Source organism: Phyllostomus hastatus, unplaced genomic scaffold (assembly GCF_019186645.2).
Source record: "Phyllostomus hastatus isolate PE091 unplaced genomic scaffold, TTU_PhHast_1.1 phas_contig_113, whole genome shotgun sequence".
In the NCBI taxonomy this organism is placed as follows: Eukaryota; Metazoa; Chordata; class Mammalia; order Chiroptera; family Phyllostomidae; genus Phyllostomus; species Phyllostomus hastatus.
This window is the reverse complement of record NW_025333530.1, coordinates 10,265,186-10,286,425: the sequence shown is the minus strand read 5'-3', so window position 1 is coordinate 10,286,425 and position 21,240 is coordinate 10,265,186. Positions and strand designations below refer to the sequence as shown.

General features: G+C 40.2%; 1 pseudogene; it reads left to right on the top strand.

The window, feature by feature from the left end:
* Positions 1–6,554: 6,554 nt before the first annotated feature.
* Positions 6,555–6,849, top strand: LOC123819990 (annotated as a pseudogene).
* The last annotated feature ends 14,391 nt before the right edge of the window (positions 6,850–21,240 follow it).

The following is a 21,240-nucleotide window of genomic DNA, read 5'->3' as shown; positions in this document are numbered from 1 at the left end:
TGTATCTATTTTTTATAGTACATGGATGGATAGTTTCTGGACAGATCTCATAGATATTACTAGCACAACCAGAAAACAAAAGACTCTGCTACATAGAAATTTTAAAATGATCTCTTAAACACTTTTGGACCAATGAGGAAACCAAAACAAAATTTACAAATCTATAGGGAAAAAATCCCACAGATAAGAATCTATAAAACACAAATAAAGCAGAGGAAGATAAACAGGAAAAAAATGTGTTAAATATCCAAATCAAGAAGTTAAAAAAAATAGAAAACACATTTAAGAAAGCATAAGTATGAAATTAATAAAGGTAAAAGCCAACATTAATAAGTGAGTGAAGGAATGAGCACAGAATCCAGACTGGATTAATGGGCTGAGCTGGAGGTATAGGGGAAAGGAGGAAGTACAGGCAGAGGATGTGAACAACACTTCCAAAAGCTTGGCTGTGAAAGGTAAGGAATATGTTGGGCAGCAGCTAAAGATAGAGAAGAGAAGCGCTAAATATTTTGACAGTGGAAGAAAAGTCTGGGTGTCAATATGAGTCAAATTTATAGGAATGAGTAGGAACTGAGAGTTCACAGCTAGAAGTTGTGTTTTTCCTGAAGGTAATGAGTAGGAAGGTATAGGTATTTGAGATATGAGGGGAGAATCAACAACAAATGAAAGGCAAAGACTGGGGAAATACAGAATTATTTGGTGTTTTCAAAGGCCCAGATGACTTGGTAGGCATTGTGCTCAGAAGTGTGGTAATCTCTAGCATGCTTAAAAGTCTGGGTACAGGAGAAGTGAAGATACTGGATTGATGTTAATGTTGGGATTTTCCTGGAATGGTGGAACAGAAGGTAAATGGGCAACAAAGTCAGAAGAGATATCCATCTATTCAGTTATTCAAAATGCATTCATTGAACACCTATTATGTAAGATAACATGTTAATATTTATGAACACAAACTATGCAGCCTAGACTATACTAGATTCGAAATCTAGCTCCACCATTCATAGGTATATCTTTGGACAAGTTATTTAATGGGTTTTTTTTTTTTGCCTCAGTTTTTTATCTGAATTAAATGAGTTAATTCAAAGAAAGACTTCAGAACAGAAATTTCACTGATGGCCATTCTGGAGTAACGAATACTGAAATTGCCTTTCACTGTAAACTACTACAAAACTGAACAAAATGTATGACACAGCTGTTTCCAGGTATTAGAAAATAGGCAGTGAGCACTGCAATCTCTGAATGAAGGAAAACACTAGCTCTCTGCCTGAGGAAAATTTCCTGACTACAGCATAGGCAGATGGAAAACCTAGGAAGAGTTCAGCTATCCTACTGAGCTAAGAAAGCAAAGATCAGAGTCTGGAGCTGCTAAGGCAAATGAAACTTACTGGGATGGCTGTCAGGGAGGAAGGAGTCATATACAGGGGTCCCCAAAAGTCTATGTGGGCATGTATTTATTTGTTAGGGCTGCTGTAAGAAAGTACCATGAAGGATGACTTAAATAACAGAAATATATTCTGTCACAATTGTGGAGGCTGGAGGTCTGAGCTCAGAGAGTCAGCAGGACTGGTTTCTTCTGAAAGGTGTGAGGGACAATCTGTTCCATGCATCTCCCTGGTATCTGGTAGTTTTCTGTCAATTTTTGACATTCCTTTGCTTATAGATGTAACACCTTGATCTCTCCCTTCATCTTCATATAACTTTCTCTCTGTGTGCATGTCTTTGTGTCCAATTTCCCCTTTTCACAAGGACATCAGTTACATTGGTTTAGGCCAACTTAATGACATCACTTTATTTTAATTACCTCTGTAAAGACTCAATTCCAAATAAAGGTCACATTGGGAAGTATTGGGGGTTAGGACTTTAATTTAAGAGGGAAGACAAGTGAACATATAATAGGGATTCTCTATTGTCTTTTGGCCAAGAACTGTGCTACATGTGCATAGGTTTAGACTTTATAAGAAATTGGCTGCTATGGAGTTGAGAGCACAATGGAAATACTAAAGGTCACCCAGTGCCAGGAGTCATCTTTTCAGCCAAAGTAGAGAGACCTTATTGGCACAGTTCATATTATCTCAGCATTCAGCTGAGACACCAGAATAGTTATGCTTGGGGGGAAAAGATCATAACTTGGAATAAAAGTTATGTTAGACTCACCCCCAAAAAAGCCTAAAACCAAGTCTTGGCAGAGGCAAGGAATGCCTCTGGTAAGTTAATTGACTGGCAAAAAAAACCCAACACTCTTTAAAGGAAAACAAAATAATGTAGACTCCTTTTGATACACAAAGCATGTAATAAAAAATTACTAGATGCTACTTCTGGCCAAGATGGAGGCATAGGTAGATACACTTTGCCTCCTTGCACAACCAGAAAAAGGACAACAACTAATTTAAAAACAAAAACAACCAGAAATGCCAGAAAATCAAATCGTAAGGAAATCCAACAACCAAGGAGTTAAAGAAGAAACATTCATCCAGACTGGTCTGAGGGGTGGAGATGGGCAACTGGGGCAGAGGGGACATGTGGTGAGGCAGAAACTGGCAGATCAGGTGGGCAAGGTGGCAACTGGTGTACTGAGCAGTCCTACATTCACATGTGGATAAGCTGGGAGAAACAACTGGGGAGCAAGACAGATTGCACAACCCAGGGTTCCAGCATGGGAAACTAAACCCTCAAAAACCTCTGGCTTTAAAAACCTGTGGGGGTTGCAGTGGTGGGAGAAACTCCAAGTCTCATGGGTGAGTCCCATGGGGTCCTAGAACATACACAAAAACACCCACCCTGGAATCAACACAAGAGGGACCCAATTCATTTGTGGGTAGTGGAGAAAGTGACTGAAAGTGGAGCAAGAGATAACCAAGTGGCATTGTTCCCTTTCAGGCCCCGCCCCCACAGACAGGGCCATAATGCAGCCAAGTGCATTGCCCCACCCTGGCGAATACCTAAAGCTCTGCTCCTTACAAGATAACAGGTGTGCTGAGACAAAGAAACTTTAATGAAAGTTACAGATCAAATGAAAGAACAGATCAAAACTCCAGAAAAAGGACTAAGCAATGAGGAGATAGCCAACCTATCAGATGTAGAGTTCAAAACACTGGTCATCAAAATGCTCAGGAAAATGATTGAATATGGCCACAAAATAAAGGAAGAAGTGAAGGTTATACAAAGTAAAATAAAAGAATATATACAGGGAATCAACTGTGAAGGGAAGGAAACTGAGATTCAAATCAACAATTTGGAACAGAAGGAAGAAATAAACATTCAACCAGAACACAATGAAGAAACAAGAATTTTAAAAAATGAGGTGAGGCTTAGAAACCTCTAAGACAACTTTAAACATTCCAACATCCAAATCATAGGGGTGCCAGAAGGAAAAGAGGAAGAACAAGAAATTGAAAACTTATTTGAAAAAATAATGAAGGAAAGCCTCCCCAATCTGGTGAAGGAAAGAGACATGCAAGTCCAGGAAGCTCAGAGAGTCCCAGAGAAGTCAGATTCTAGGAGGAACACACCAAGACACATCGTAATTGCATTACCCAAGATTAAAGATAAAGAGAGAATATTAAAAACATCAAGAGAAAAGGAGACAGTTATCTACAAAGGAGTTACCAGTAGACTATCACCTGATTTCTCAAAAGAAACCTTACAGGCAAGAAGGGGCTGGAAAGAAGTATTCAAAGTCATGAAAGGCAAGGACCTCCATCCAGGATTACTCTATCCAGCAAAGATATCATTTAGAATGGAAGCGGAGATAAAGAGTTTCCCAAATAAGGTAAAGTTAAAGGAGTTCACCATCACTAAACCCTTATTAATATGAAATATTAAAAGGACTTATCTAAGTAGAAGATCAAAACTATGAACAGTAAAATGACAACAAACTCATAACTATCAACAACTGAACCTAAACAAAACCAAAACGAAAAACAAACTAAGCAAACAATTAGAAAAGGAACAGAATCATAGAAATGGAGATCACATGCAGGGTTAACAGCATGGAAAAGGAGGGTGGAGATTGGGGGAAAAGTTACAGGGAATGAGAAGCATAAATGGTAGGCACAAAATAGACAGGGAATGATTAAGAATAGTATACAAAATGGAGAAGGCAAAAAACTTACCTGTATGATCCATGGACATGAACTAAGAGGGGGAATGCTGGAGGGAATGGGGTACAGGGTGGAAGGGAGAAAAGGGGAGAAAAAATGGGACAACTGTAATAGCATTATCAATAAAATATACCTAAAAAATAAAAAATTCCTAGATTTGCCAAGAAGCAGAAAAATGTTATCCATAAAATAAAGGTATCAATAGGAACAGGCTCTGAGATAATCTAGATGTTGAAATTAGCAGACTAAAACTTTAAAGCAGTTATAATAAGTTTACTTGAGTTAAAGAAAAATATATTCTTAATGAACAGCAAATAGGAAATCTTAAGATGGAAATAGAAACTTTTTTTTAAAGACAATTCTAGACTGAAAATACAATGTCTGAAGTGAACAATTCACTGGATAGTTATTTTTTTATTTTATTTATTTTTAGAGAGGGGAAAGGAGGGAGAATGAGAGGGAGAGAAATACCATGTGTAATAGAAACATCTATCAGTTGCCTATCATGCACCCACAACTGTGGATCTGGCCGGCAGCCCAGGCATGTGCTCCAAGTAGGAATTGCATCAGCGACCCCTTGGTTTGCAGGATGATGCCTAAACTACTGAGCAACACCAGTCAGGGCTCACTGGAAGGTTTTAACATCTTATTGGAGATGGCAAAAGTAAGAATCCATGAACTTGAAGAAAAGGCCAGACAAATGATCCAATCTGAAGAGGAGAGAGAAAAAATATGGAAACAAAATGAACAGAGCCTCAGTAACCTGTGGGAAAATATAAAACTAACATATGGAATTAGAATCCCTGAAGGAAAGGAAGGAGATTGTGGGGTAGAAAGACTTAAATAATGATGAAATGGTCAAAGCTTCCCCAAATTTGGTAAAATACATCAACCTACAGATCTAAGAAGTTTAGCAAACCCTCAAGCAAAGAAAGTCACACCTATGCACATCATAGTCAAACTTCTGAAAATTGTGAAATCATCCAGAGAAATGTGACATACTACAGATGTGAGAACAAATACACAAATAATGGTGTGTTCTCATCAGGAACAGTGGAGGCCAGAAGATAAAGGATGATGTCGCTAAGTAATTAAAGTACCTATCAACACAGAATTCTATATCCAGCAAAAATGACCTTTAAAAATGAAGTGAGGTAAAGACATTTTTAGGTGAATGAAAGTTGAGAAAATTTGTTCACAACAAGCCGGCAAAATACTAAAGGAAGAGTGTCATCCTGTTACAGAACAGAACAAGGGGGGCCTGAGACAATATACTATTATTGAAAGAAGGCCCCGGGTCCGTTATGTCCGCCGCCCGAGGAAAGATGTCTCTCAATGCCAGAGATTCGTGAAAAGGAAAGGAAATGTTTATTTAATGCTATACTAACTTAAAGTAGTGACCTAATGTCTTTATCAAAAATCCCAAAGTCCCCCCAAAACACCCACAAACACACACAGTCCTTCCTTCCTTTCCCCCTTTGCCCAGTCCAGAGTACCGTATCTCAGGAAAGGAAATAGAAGTCCATGTCTCAGGCAGTCCTCTGGTTCTTCCCAGTTAGTCCTCCATCTCGACTGGGAGACCTCCCTGGGTTCCCGGAACCCTCAGCTGAGTCACCAGGATCTCTGCTAAAACCAGGTGGTGGTTCCCCTTCTAAAGCTGTGGGGGTCCCCGCTCTGTCCAGGCCTCGTGGTTCTCCCTCTCAGGGCTGCGGGAAGGGGAGAGTCCCCACTCTGCCAAAGCCGCGTGGTTCTCTCTCCTAAAGCAGCACGGTTCTCTTTGGGATGCAGGAGTCTCCACTCCGTCAAAGCCGCGTGGTTCTCTTTTTCAATGGCCGCCAAGTCTGGGTTTTAAATCCCCACGGCCAATCTTCCTCTGCAGCCTCATTTCTGGCTCCTCCCACACTTGGCTTCACTTGCCAGAATTCATATCCTTCCAGCTTTACTGGGCTGCCATCTTGAGTCTGGGCAGGCGTGGCCCCATGTCCTGGAGCCAATCTTCTCCGAGCTCCCACGCAGGCGCTGTAGCTTGGGGGGATCTGCCCCAGTCACGTGTTGGTGGGGAGGTTACTTCCATTTCCCTGGCTCAGAGATGATCACAGCTATTTAACATATCTAAGTGACCAGCCAAAGGCTATAGATATGTTAAATGACCACGCCAGAGGGTAGCTGCAAGGCTGTTGCTATGCAAAACAGATCTCAATGGCCTTGCTCCATTTGTCCCTTCCCCCAACCCACACCCTGGGTGGGGGGATGGAGACATCTTAAAATCTCCTGGACACCTTAAGTTCTGGACCCCATTTCAAATGCCCATTTGGGGTCCCCCCTCTAGGCTGCACCCTGTAACAATCCCCCATGTCAGAGTCCCTGCAGGTCAGGCAGTGGGAGAAGCAGCAGCAGCCAGACCACCCAGGTTTGTGGAGGCTCTTGGTGCACCTCTTCTGCCTCCATGATTCAATGCCAGAGAGGAAGTTCAGCTCCTTGGAGAGGGCAGTAAAGGAAGAGCCCAAAAGAAGATTGATGAGGTTTTCAGCTTGATCTGTTCCTGCAAAAGGTGGAAATGAAGCCAAAAAAGGAAGCAGGAAAAGATTAATCTGCAGAAGAAAGGGGAAGGAGGAGCAAAGGTAAAAAAAAGGCTGAATTGGCTAAACAGGAATCTAAACATCTACCTGCAGAAAATGGAGAAACTGAAAACAAGAAGGTTAGTCCAGCCCCAGATGAAGCAGGAGATAAAGAAGACAAGTTTGATTAATATCATATATCAAGTCCTATCAGTGGTCCCTGTCTCCCTCCTTGTACATTCTAGAGGAATATTTTTATTAACTATTTTAATGAAAGTTTTTCTGAAAGCTCTAGAAATATTGTTAAGGAGGGAATTAAAACTCACCCCACCTTTAAAAGTATAAATGCTTCTTTTTTTATTGTTCAAGTACTGTTGTCTCCATTTTCACACCACCATTCCCCTACTCCCCAAAAACCCCTACCTCCCACCTTCAATCCTACCCCCTTTGGCTTTGTCCATGTGTCCTTTATATATGTTCCTTAGTAACTACTCCCCTTCTTTCCCTTGTTACCCCATTCCCTCCTACCCTCTGGTTACTTTCATTTTGTTCTTTGTTTCAATGTCTCTGGTTATATTTTGCTTGCTTGTTTGTTGATTGGATTCCACTTACAGGTGAGATAATATGGTATTTGTTCCTCACCACCTGGCTTATTTTACTTATCATAATGCTCTCCAGTCCCATACATGCTGTCACAAAGGGCAGGAGCTCCTTCTTTCTTTGTGCTGCATAGTATTTCATCATATAAATGTACCATAGTTTTTTTTTTTTAACATTTTTTATCGTTGTTCAAGTACACTTTTCTGCCTTTTCCCCCCACCCCTCCCTACCTTCCCACCTCCCTGCCCTATTTCCATGTTGGGAACCACCCTGACTGGTATCAGAAGCTGAAACCCCCGCCTAGGCTAAGGCTAAGGGAATGCCCTTGGAACCGTAAGCCAGCAAGGAGACAAAAGCTTATCTCCCTGGCAGGAATGCTGCTTCTGCTGCTTTATTCATAACTGAACCCCCAAAACCTTGGTCAGTTAGCCAAAGACGGGTAAGATTCCCCAAGGGGGGAATGACCTAAGACAGGCACGATCACTTTGGGAGGCCCCCCAAAAGAAGGACTTGGGGGGCTGCAGCAAAAGGGGGTGATGGACCCTCGCTCCTCGGCTTTGACATAGCCTGAGTTCTCATAATCTGGGAGAAAAACCTCCTTATCTCTTGGTTGCCTTAGTTCCCTTGCTCCACCTAAGCCTGAAACAATGACAGGGTGGTGCAGCTCTGTGCTGAAAAGGGTGGGTTCCCTGGGTGATTAGGCCTAAGAAAGAATATGTAAATTACTGTGAAACCTTCTTTGTTTAGAATGCTCTCAGTTGAATAAGAGGGGTCCAAGGAGGAAGTTAGTTTGTTCCTCAAAGTCTTACAGCTCTTTGACCCCGACTCAAAATAGACCAGTAGAGTTCCTTGTTTTCTACAGTTCCTTACTTCGTCATAATGAGTACTGTACTTTACCTGAATTATTATGCAAAATGAGCCCAATAAAAGCAGGTATGGACTGTAAATCGGTGCGCTCCCCACTGGGGGGGGGGTGGCCATTTCGTCCCTACTTCCCCACAGAAACTAGTTTGTCTCTGTGCATGTGTTTTTTCTTGCGTGTGTTTTTGGCGAGCCATCTGCAGCGTTCCGTGGTCACTGCTGGCCGGTGACCCACGCAACATTTCCAACTTCCATTGTCATTGTCCATGTGTCCATTATAATGATTCCTGCAAACCCTTCCCCCTTCCCCCCTATAATCCCGTCCCCTCCCCCCTCTAGGTACAGTCAGCCTGTTCTCAATTTGTTGTATTATTTTTTCTTGTTCATTTTGTTGATTAGGTTCCGTTAAAGATGAGATCATATGGTATTTGTCTTTCACCGCCTGGCTTATTTCACTTAGCATAATGCTCTCTAGTTCCATACATGCTGTTGCAAAGGGTAGGAGCTCCTTCTTTCTTTCTGCTGCATAGAATTCCATTGTGTAAATGTAACACAATTTTTTTGATCAATTCATTTACAGATGGGCACTCAGGTTGCTTCTGGCACTTGGCTATTGTAAATTGTGCTGCTATGAACATGGGGATGCATAAGTTCTTTTGGATTGGTGTTTCAGGGTTCTTAGTAGTGAAATTGCCAGGTCAAAAGGCAGATCCATTTTTAGTTTTCTGAGGAAATTCCATACTGTTTTCCATAGTGGTTTCACCACTCTGCAATCCCACCAACAGTGCACAAAGATTCCCTTTTCTCCACAACCTCTCCAACACTTGTTGCTTGTTGGTTTGTTTGTGATGGCCATTCTCACCAGTGTGAAGTAGTATCTCATTGTGGTTTAAATTTGCATCTCTCTGATAGCTAGCAATACTGAGCATCTTTTCATGTGTCTCTGGCCCCTCTCTGTGTCTTCCTTGGAGAAGTGTCTACTCAAGTCCATTGCCCATTTTTTAATTGGTTGCTTGTCTTCTTAGAGTGGAGTTGTGTGAGTTCTTTATATATTTTGGGGGTCAAACCCTTGCTTGAGGTGTCATTGGCAAATATATTTTCCCATATGGTTGGTTCTCTTTTTATTTTAATGCTGTTTTCTTTAGCCGTGCAGAAGCTTATTTTGATGAGACGCCAGTTTTTATTCTTTCCTTTTTGTCCCTTGCTCTAGGGGACATGTCAGTAAAAATATTGCTGCATGAAATATCTTAGATTTTCCTGCCTATGTTCTCCTCAAGGACTTTAATGGTGTCATGGCTTACATTTAAGTCTTTTATTCACCTCAAATTTATTTTTGCATATGGTTAAGTTGGTGGTTGACTTTCATTTTTTTGCATGTAACTGTCCAGCTCTCCCAACACCATTTGTTGAAGAGGCTATTTTTACTCCATTTTATGCTGCTGCCCCCTTTGTCAAATATTAATCAACCACAGAGACTTGGGTTTATTTCTGGGCTCTCTATTCTGTTCCATTAGTCTATATGTTTGTTCTTATGCCAGTACAAAACTGTTTTGATTACAGTGGCCTTGTAATACAGTTTGGTATCAGGTATTGTGATCCCACCTACTTTGCTCTTCTTTCTCAAAATTGCTGCAGCTATTTGGAGTCGTTTATGGTTTCATATAAATTTTTGAAGTGTTTGTTCTATATCTATGAAATATGCCATTGGTACTTCAATAGGTATTGTGTTGAATCTATAAATTGCTTTAGTTAGTATAGACATTTTGATGATGTTAATTCTTCCAATCCATGAACACAGTATATGTTTCCATTTGTTTCTGTCTTCCTTAATTTCTCTCTTCAGTGTTGTGTAATTTTCTGAGTGCAGGTCTTTTACCTCCTTGGTTAGGTTTATTCCTAGGTATTTTATTTTTCTTGTTGTTATATCAAATGGGATATTTTTTCCTGATTTCTGCTTGTGATGTTTCACTGTTGGTATACAAAAATGCCTCTGATTTCTGAATATTGACTTTGTATCCTGCTGTAGCCTGCCAAATTCATTTATTAGGTTAAGCAATTTTTTTGTGGGTCTATAGGATTTTCTGTGTACACTATCATGTCATCTGCAAACAATGACAGTTTTGTTTCCTCTTTTCCAATTTGGATGCTTTTTAATTTCCTTTTCTTACCTGATTGCTGTGGCTAGGACTTCCAATACTATGTTGAATAGAAGTGGTGAAAGTGGACAGCCTTGTCTTGTTCCTGATCTTAGTGGAAAAGATTTTAGTTTTTGCTCATTGAGTATGATGTTGGCTGTAGGTCTCTCATATATGGCCTTCATTATGTTGAGAAATGGTCCCTCTATTCCCACTTTGCTGAGTGTTTTTATCATAAATTGGTGTTGTACTCTATCAAATGCTTTTTCCACATCTATTGATACGATCATGTGATTTTTGTCTTTGCTTTTGTTTATGTGATGTATTACATTTATTGATTTGTGAATATTGTACCACCCTTGCATCCCTGGGATGAATCCCACTTGGTCATGGTATATGATCCTTTTAATGTATTGCTGGATGTGGTTTGCCAATATTTTTTTAAAGGATTTTCACGTCTATGTTCATCAACGATATTGGCCTGAAGTTTTCCTTCTTTGTTGTGTCTTTATCTGGTTTTGGGATTAGGATGATGCTGGCTTCATAAAAAGAATTTGGGAGTCTTCCATATTCTTGGATTTTTTTTGAATAATCTGTGAAGGATAGGGGCTAGCTCTTCCTTAAGTGCTTTGTAGAATTCTCCTGTGAAACCATTCAGTCCATGGCTTTTGGTTGTCCAGAGCTTTTTGATTACTGCTTCAATTTCATCCGCTGTTATTGGTCTGTCCAGGTTTTATGCTTCTTCTTCATTGAGTTTTGCAAGATTATATGTTCCTAGAAATTTGTCCATTTCACCTAGGTTTTCAAATTTCTTGGCACATCGTTCTTTGTAGTAATTTCTTACAATCCCTTCTATTTCTGTGGTATCAGTTGTAATCTCTCCTCTTTCATTTCTGATGTGTGTATTTGGGTCCTCTCTCTTTTTTTTCTTGATGAGACTGCTTAAAGGCTTGTCAATTTTGTTTATCTTTTCAAAGAACCAGCTCCTGGATTTATTGATCCTTAGAATTCTACTTTTAGTCTCTATGTCATTTAATTCTGCTCTGATCTTGGTCATTCCTTCCTTCTACTTGCTCTAGGCTGTCTATGTTGTTGTTCCTTCATTTCTTGTAGGTTTGGGGTTATGTTGTTTATTTGAAATGTTTCTATTTCTTCTAGGTAGGCCTGTATCTCTATGAACTTCCCTCTCAGGACTGCTTTCACTGTGTCCGATAAGTTTTGGGTTGTTGTGAGTTCATTTCCATTTATTTCCTGAAACTTCTTCATTTCTTCCTTGATCTCCTTTTTGACCCATTCATTGTTTAGTAGCATGCTATTCAATGTTCATGACTTGGAGTGTTTTTGAGTTTTTTCCTTGAGGTCAGTTTCTACTTTCAGTCCCTTGTGGTCATATCAATGCTTGATATGATTTCAATTTTCTTGAATTTGTTGAGGCTTGTTTTGTGTCCTATCATGTGATCTATCTTTAAAAATGTTTCATGTGCATTTGAAAGGAATGTGTATTTTGATTCTTTGGGATGAAAAGCTCTGTATATATAAGTTAAGTTCATTTGATCTAGGACCTTATTCAATGCTGCAATATCTTTGTTGATATTTTGTTTGGAAGATCTATCCATTTTTGACAGTGAGGTGCTGAAATCCTCTGCTATAATTGTGTTGCTGTCAATATCTTTCTTGAAGTCCTCCAAGATTTTGTTTATGTATTTGTGTGCTCCTATGTTGGGTGCATATATGTTTATAAAGTGACCTTCTGGGTATTTTTTTTTATGGCCCTTTTTTTGAAGTCTATTTTGTCTGATATGAATATTGCTACCCCAACTTTTTTTTTTTTCCTTCCTATTTGCTTGGAAAATTTGTTTCTAGCCCTTCACTTTCAGTCTGTGTAAGTCTTTTGTCCTGAGGTGGGTCTTTTGTAGGGAGCATATGTGTGGGTCATGCTTTCTTACCCATTCGGCTATTCTATGCCTTTTGATTGGAGCATTTAATCTGTTTACATTTAAGGTTATTATTAATAGGTACTTATTCATTGCCATTTTTCATACCTGCGTTCCTCTCTCTCTCACACTTTTTTCCTTCCTTTTCTTGAAGCAGACCCTTCAGCATCTCTTGCAGAGATGGTTTGGTGGAGATGTATTCTTTTAGACTTCTTTTGTCTGGGAAGCTCCTTATTTGGCCTCCCATCTCAATTAAGAGCCTTGCTGGGTAAAGTAGCCTTGGTTGCAGGCCTCTATTTCTCATTACTTGGAATATTTCTTTCCATTCTCTTCTGGCTTGGAGCATTTCCATTGAGAAGTCAGTTGCTGGCCTTATTGAGGCTCCCTTGTATGTTACTTCCTGTGTCTCCCTTGCTGTCTTTAAGATTCTTTGTCTTGGAATTTTGCCATTTTAATTATGATGTGTCTTGAAGTGGGCCTCTTTGGGTTCCTCTTTATTGGGACTCTCTATGTTTCCTGGATTTGTGTGACTTTTTCTCTCATCAAATTAGGGAAGTTTTCCATCATTACGTTTTCAAACAGGTTTTCTATCTTTTGCTCTTCTTCTTCTCCTTCTTGTATCCCTATTATATGAATATTATTATGTTTTATGTTGTCTTGCAGCTCCCTTACTGCCTCTTCTGTTTTTCCGAGTCTCTTTTCCTTTTCTTCATCCTTCTGGGTGTTTTTTTCTACCTTGTCCTCCAGCTCACTGATTTGGCCCTCTGCTTCATCCAGCCTGCTTGTAATTCCTTCCAATGTGTTTTTTATTTCTGAGATTTTATTGTTCGTTTCTTCCTGGTTTTTGTTTATAGTTTCTATTTCTTTTTTCATGCTTATGTAGTTCTCATTGAGTTCCTTGTAGTTGTCTGTGAGTTCCTTGAGTATCTTTATAATCACTATTTTGAATTCTATATCTGATAGTTTTGTTACCTCCATTTCATTTAACTCTTTTAGTGGGGAGTCTTTCATTCCTTTTGATTGCATGTTCTTTTTTGTCTCCCCATTTTAGATGACACTTTTTGTTTGTTTCTGTGCTTCCTGATGTTTTGCCTTGATAGCTGTCTTTGTAGGGTGAACTTCTACGTTAGGAATTCTGTGAGGTTCAGTGGTGTGGTCTCTTTGATCTCCTTGTCTGGGCACTCTAGGTTTGCTCTTTCTTCTGTTTGTGTGGGCTCTCTTGTACTCGGGTTTTTATCTTTTGGTGCTTCCTTTATTGATGGCTTTTGTCCTCCGGAAGGTATATTGATGTTTGCAGCTCCCACATATTCTTGTATGTGATCAGTGGCAGGGGATAGGCAAAATATATTAGGACAGTGGGAGAGTATTTTATGGGATATAAAATACCAGCAAGTGGAGAAGAGATAGGAGATTCTTTTATTAAGTATAGCATTAACTGTGAGGTTTCATCCAACTAGCCACTTTTTATAAAAGGTGAAAGGGAGATAAGACTCTTGTTTGAGGGGAGGATGATTGTGAGCTAAATCCAGGAAACAAAGCACTTGTGCAAGGTTAGATGATGAGATATAGTGAGAGTAAAGAATAGAAAGTAGGTGTAGTGTGAGAAAGAATAGAGTTAACCACAATAATAATAATGCTCGAGATTGAAGTGAAGTGGGCTAAGATCAGGGAGGGTTGCTGTGTATTATGTGCAATGGTATGGAACAACAATTATTTACAATAGTACTGGAACAACAATATTATGACAAAAAATATGTGATATTTCTCTTGGATAACCAGAATAGAAAGTACCCGATCAAGAGTTGTATGTTATTAGAACACAGGTGAAGTGAAAGAAGGAAAATTAAAATACAATAAAGAGAGAACAAGGAAAACCAGTCAAAAAATTCAATTAAACAGAGAAATAAAATGAGGAAAACTAAACATAAGGAAGAGAAATAAAAGAATACTAATAAAATAAAAGTGGTAAAAATAATGAAAAGATAATAATAATACATATAAACAATAAAATGCTAGCTCTACGGGATAGCAAAGTTACATTTGTCGCAGTTTCTCAGTTTTTGGGGGTTAGCCTTGAGCTCCCTTTTTCGATCTGTGTCTGGACCCTTTGTAACTCCATGCTTATTGTCTCACTTGGGGGAAGAAAAAAAAGTGAGCAGATCTAGAAAGAAAATAATAATAATAAGCCTCCTGCTGACTTCAGACTTGTTCAGCGAGTTCTGCTGGTCTTCCAGGATGCCACAGGAAGAGCAGGGCTGGGCTTCACTTTTCTCCCTCCCTGTGGTTTTGAGAGGATGGGGACCAGGTCTGGGTTGCAATTGCCCATCCTCTTCTGGCCCAGGTCCTCCGTGAGCTGCCAGGCTCAAATCAGCCACTCAGTCTCTGGGTGTACAGCATGAGTCAATCTCAGGCATGAAGCCTGAGGCAAGCTGGGAGCACCTGGTTCTGCTCAGCTACTCATCCACTGGGAGTGCGCAGCTGAAATCTCCCTCGGGCCTGCCAGCCACTGCTGAGAGTTCCTTACAAAGCAGCTGCCTACCATTCTTAACAAGTGCCCAGCTTTTCACACAGCCCAACTTTCCAGCCTGTCTGGAGACTATCCAAGTCAGGGTCTGACACAGCCTAACTCTTCTCTTCTCCATGTGTCACCTGGCACCTCAATTTCTTGGGTTCCAGCATCCACAGTCCCAGTGGATGTGTACCACCTCCGTGTGTCTCCCACTTCATTTCTATTCCCCCCAGTGCCTTCCAGCATCCAGGCCCCTCCTGGTGCTGGGATGCCCTCCCTGCTCTGCCAGGGGAGGGATCTGGTGCTCTAACTCTCCTCCATGTATCCTGTGGCAGGCGCCAGGCCAGGAGCTGCAGCAGCTTTAGTCCCTGCACAGATCCCAGGGACCTTACCTTCCCAGCGCAATCTCTTCACTGTCTGTTTTTCAATGTCCTCTGCAATTTTTTGCCTCCAAACTTCATATAAGCTGAGCTTCCATTGGCTGTTCACTCTGTACCTCAGAAGATTAGCTAGGTGTTACAGCTGGGCACAGGGAGAACTGGACTCTGCTCCCACCTACCTTGCCGCCATCTTCTCTCTAAATGTACCATAGTTTTTTGATCTACTCATTTACTGATGGGCACCTAGGTTGCTTCCAACACTTGGCTATTGTAAATTGTGCTGCTATGAACATTGGGCTGCATATGTTCTTTTCAATTGGTGTTTCAGGTTTCTTAGGGTATAATCCCAGCAGTGGAACTGCAATTGAAATGTAAGGCAAAAGAAGGAGTTTCCCAGACAAAAGAAAGCTGAAAGAATACACCTCCACCAGACCAGCACTGTAAGAAACGCTAAAGGGACTTAATACTTTAAGAAAAGGAATAAAAAGAGGAACAGAGGGAGGAACACAGGTATGAAGGGGAGACATGAATAAGTACTTATCTTCTTGTTTTTAAGAATTGAAATCATTTGTTGGTTTTTTAACTTTGGTACAATCAGAAAATAGTGGGATATTGAATATGGCAAGTTTTGATGGTCTTGAGTGTCAGCTTAACATTCCATAGATGCAAGTGTTCCTATTTTATTTTATTGATTATGCTATTACAGTTGTCCTTATTTTTCCCCCTCTACCCACCTCCAGCCAGCACCCCCCCAGTCCTCAGGCAATCCCCACACCATTGTTCATGTCCATGGGTCATGCGCAGGTTCTTTAGCTACTCCATTTCCTATACTTTACTTTATATCCTCATGGCTGTTCTATAACTACCTATTTGTACTTTTTAAACCCTCACCTCTTCACTCATTCCACCGTACCTCACTCCCATCTGGCAACCATCAATATGCTCTCTGTATCCATGATTCTGCCTCTGTTCTTCTTGTTTGCTTAGTTTTTTTAAGATTCATTTGTTGATTGATATGTATTTATTGCCCTGTTATTGTTCATAGTTTTGATCATCTTCATTTTCTTAAATAAGTCCCTTTAACATTTCATGTAATAATGGTTTGGTGATGATGAACTCCTTCAGTTTCTTCTTTCCTGGGAAGCTCTTTATCTACCCTTCAATTCTAAATGATAGCTTTGCTGGGTAGAGTAGGCTCAGATGTAGGTCCCTATTTTCATAAGTTTGAATGTTTCTTGCCATTCTCTTCTACCTTGCAAAGTTTCTTTTGAGTAATCACTTGACAGTTTTATAGAAATTCTTTGTAGGTAACTAATTGCTTTTCTCTTGCTGCTCTTAAGATTCTTTATGTTTAAGCTTTGGCATTTTAATTATGATGTGTCTTGGAGTGGGCCTCTTTGTATCCATCCTATTTGGAACTCTCTTGCTTTCTGAACTTTCATGTCTATTTACTTCACCAAATTAGGAAAGTTTTTTTTCATTATTTTTAAAAATAGATTTCCAGTTTCTTGCTCTTTCTTTTTCCCTTCTGGCACCCCTGTGATGCAAATGTTGAAACAATTGAAGTTGTCCCAGAGGCTGCTTACACTGTCTTCGTTTTTGTTTTTTGTTTTTTCAATTCTTTTTCTTCTTGTTGTTCTGTGTGGGTGTTTTCTGGTTTTTTATCTTCCAAATCATTGATTTGTTTCTTGGCTTCATCCACTCTACTGTTGTTTCCCTGTACATTGTTCTTTATTTCAATTAATGTCCTTCATTTCTGACTGGATATTTTTTATGCTGTTGAGGTTCTCACTAAGTTCCTTGAGCATCCTCATAGCCAGTGTTTTGAACTCTGCATCTGATAGATTGCTTATCTCCATTTGTTTAGTTCTTTTCTGGAATTTCACCTGCTTTTTCATTTGGGCCATGTTTTTTTCTCTCCTCATTTTGGCAGCCCCCCTGTGTGTTTCTATGTATTAGGTAGATCTGCTATGACTCCCTGTCTTGGTAGCATGGCCTAATATGGTAGGTTTCCTGTAGGGTTCAGTGGCACAGCCTCCCCTATCACCCATGATGGGTACTTAAGGTGTGCCTTTATGTGGGCTGAGTACACCCTGCTCTTGTAGTCAAGCTTTGATTGCTGTTAGCAGACCAATGGGAGAAATTTACCCAGGCCAGTTAGCTTCAAGGACTTTCTGTGACAACTGACCACCAACCCCCACCCTTCATGGAGAATCAGTTGTTGGCTGCAGGGTGATTATACTCGAACATACTTTGTAGTTGTCCACTGGGTGCACATGGTCTGGAGTTTCTGGGTATCACAGGCCAAAGTCAGCCCTCACCTATGTTTCCCTAGGGCCACCCTGACTGAGCTATAAAGCAATCTGAGATGGCTGCTACTTATGCTGGGCTTGGAGATTCCCAGGTAAATCCAAGCTGTGATTCTAGCTTATTGTTGTTTGTGCCAGGCCTGTGGCTACTTAGTAGGTGGTACGAGGGCTAAGGGCTCACTGAACCTGGCTGTTGTTTGTTTGAGAGGATTTAAGAAGTTGTGAAGCATGAACTAAGACAAGCCATTAATATGGAAAAGCAGCTTAGATGGGCCTATAAGTTTGATGGGACAGAGTCTCTGGGGGTCTCCAGGGTAGGGCAAATAGTTTTAGCCAGGTTGATGGAGTCTCAAATATGGCAACTGCCTGCCAGCTCTGCGGCTCTGTCAGGGGAAGATTAGAAAAGAGACCAGGCCTCTGCCCACCTTTATGTCTGGGGGAAAGCAGTCCCCCAGCTCTCGCCTTGATGCCAGACATAACAGTTCCTCCCTGTATACCACTGGTGCCTTTCAAGCTGCTACCCCAGTGCTGAAGGTCAAGAGGGAATGAGTCTGATTAAGTCCATGTGTAGGTTCTTTAAGAGGAACTGCTTCAGACTCCAGAATTTTCTTCCACTGACTAAATCCCCACCGGTTTTTGCAGCCAGAAATTATGGGGATTTATCTTCCTGGTACTGGAGCCCTGGGCTGGGGGGACTCCTGTTGCGGGGTTGGGATTCCTCATTCCCAAAATAGTCCTCCATATTTTTATCCACCACATGTGGATGTAGGACCAGCCCACTCCATGTCTCTGTCCCTCCTACCAGTCTGTATGGATGTGGTTACTTCAATTCCATAGTTGTCAGACTTCCATTCCACTGATTTTTGACGGTTCTGAGTGATGATGGTTCTACATTTTAGTTATACTTTAGATGTGGTTGTGTGATGAAGTGAGCAGTGTTTACCTATGCTGCCATCTTGATGAGAAGTCACCACTGAGAGTAATTTTATATCCTATAGTACCAAGCATACTAAATTGCAATTTGAAGTCAGTTGGGTTTTTTTATGTCTTGAACATTATAAATTCTATTCTCCTTGTTATTGGTAGAATTGTTTCCTAAAGAAATCACTCCTAGATCCTGGCTCTTCCTATCAGAATTTTGTGCACTCTGTAACATATTTGGTGTGGTCATCCAGTTTTTATACTAACTTTGTTAATGTGCAAAGTTTTCATACTAACTTTCTTTTGTAATGAATTGAATTCTAGGAACTAACTTCAAAAGATACAGACTCTGACATTCAGACATTCCAGCTCTGGGAGACTTGCTGACCTTCAACAATAAAACCAGGATAACATAAAACCAGGTTGATGCACACCAGACCATGCTTGACCAGTTTCAGGGTCCTTATTCTGAATGGGCTCTGCTGGTCTGCATGTAGAGAACTTTTCAACCTCCTCCCCTTGATCTCTTTGTTCTGCTTTCCCTATCCCTCTTTATAAAAACCTCTGCCTACACTGAGATATTAAGATGGGCTTTGGGATAAGAGTCCCTCATATTCTCAGGCTACTGGCTCTTGAATAAACCACTTTTCCTTACACACACAAAAAAAAAAGGAAAAGGAAAAAATAAAAAGAATCACAACTACACAAATTTTTAGATTTTTGGTATATATGTTAATAATTGTGTACAAATTGAAATGCCTGTGTACTTATCCCCAAAGCAACCAATAAAGTCTCAATTATGAAAGAATTTTTGAAGCACACACACAAAAAATAGTAAAGGAAACATTTGAAGCTAAAGAAAAATGATTCCTGACAGAAACTCAAATCTGCAGGGAGGAACAAAGATCCCCAGAAAGGGCAAATTTTAGGCTTCCTTACCTCAATTATCCACTTCTCCTTCTGTAGCCTTAAATACATCTGTTAAGGAATTTTTGTGTCCTGAGTCTGTTAGAGATCCTTCCTGTTAGAGGGCTACAGGAAGAACAGAGGATTTGGACCCAACTAACCCCAACTACTCATGTAATTTATTTGCCTGCTCAGCAACTATTTTGGGAAAGTTTCCCTGGTCACATTGCAGAGTCAAAATTCAGCCCAGATGAATCAGGCAAACCTCTCTCCAAGTAGGGTCTGGGGTTTTGATAAAGAATGCCATAAGAGAAGGGAGCTTTTTATGAAATATGGAAGCTTTTCAAACTGGACTCCCTGGGAAAGTCTTGGCCAAAGGAAAACTGGCTGAAAATATCCCAGAACAGTGGTCTACAAATGGGAGTCCAAGAGAAACCATTGGGCTACAAGGAGCAAATGTTAGAACTTCTATTTTTATTTATTGTCAATTTTTAATTAAAATTTTTATTTTAGTGTGTTTTATAATTAACATAGTAGTACAGTAGTACATGTATATAATGCATAAACAAACATCAGGATACATTTTCAAATTTTTAATGAAACCTATAAACAAATTAAAAGGGTGGGAGATAATTGACCTCCAAAGAAACTGTAACTCTGCTGGCAGAAACTGCTTTACAAATTGTACTCACACCATTGGTGTGTTCCACAAGGTTTCTGATGTAAATCTGTAAATTAGCTGCACCATGAACATCTAGAAAGTGGTTTAAAATATAGATTCCCAGGTACCATGCCCACAGGTTCTTATTTGAAGGTCTGGGGTGGAAAACCAGATAGTTGAGTACATTTTTAAAAAGCAGAATGAAATTCCATGATTTTTAGTGCACAGTTAGTCTGGGAGCCATGCTAAGGACAGTGTATGAGGACTGACCCTCTGTTAACAAATTTCAGAGGTAGCAAGATAAAGAAGGAATTTTGTGAAGAAGTGGGAGGATTGTACAGATGTGCTGCTCGGGCTGGGCAAGGGACTAAAACAAAAGATATAGCCCTGGATGGTGTGGCTCAGTGTATTGAGCACGGGCTGCTAACCAAAGGGCTGCCAGTTCAATTCCCAGTCAGGGTACATGCCTGGGTTGCGGGCTAGGACCCCAGTAGGGGACACTAGAGAGGCAACCATACATTGATATTTCTCTCCCTCTCTTTCTCCTTCCCTTCCTCTCTCTCTGAAAATATATAAATAAAATATTTTTTAAAAAGATATAATTAGCTAATTTGAGGGCTCCTTTCAGCTGTCATACCAGAGACCCTATAAGAGGAAGCAAGGCCTCTCTCTCCAGCTCTCAATCTCCTCTGCCTCAGAGAAGTCTGTGATGTCGCCACCTGCTGACCTAAATCTGGGCTGGCCAAATGACTGGACTCCACAAGGTCTCCTCAGACCGCTTCCTCCTTTTCACCTTTTCACTACCCAGTCCTATTTCAGACCCTTGTCCTTTCACAACTGAATAGTTAATAATAATCACCCCATTCTTCAACAAGTCAACAGGGAAGGGGATTTAAGAGAAATAACAGATGCAGTGTGTGGACTGGGTTTGGCTCTGAATTCAAACAGATCACCTTTAAAAAAATTATTTTTGGCACAATCAAGAAAATCTGAATATGGACTGAGTGATGATACTGAGGAATCATTGCTTATTTTTGAAGGTATATGAATACCATTAGAATTATATAAAATTCATTTTAAAAATGCACATACTGAAGTACGGATGACATGATGACTAGGATTTCTTTAAAATACATCAACAGAAACAAAGGAAAGAAAATAGAAATGAAAGGAAAAGAAGGAAGCAAAGAAAGAAGGATAGATGAAGTGAATGTGGCAAAATCTTGATAATGTTGACTCTGGGAGAGAAGTTTGTATGAGCAGTTCATCATATTATTCTATTTTTTTGTATCTTTGAAATCTTTCATTTCAAAAATTTTCACCCAAGAACTAAAACTGTGCCTGATACATGGTGTTAATTGTGAGT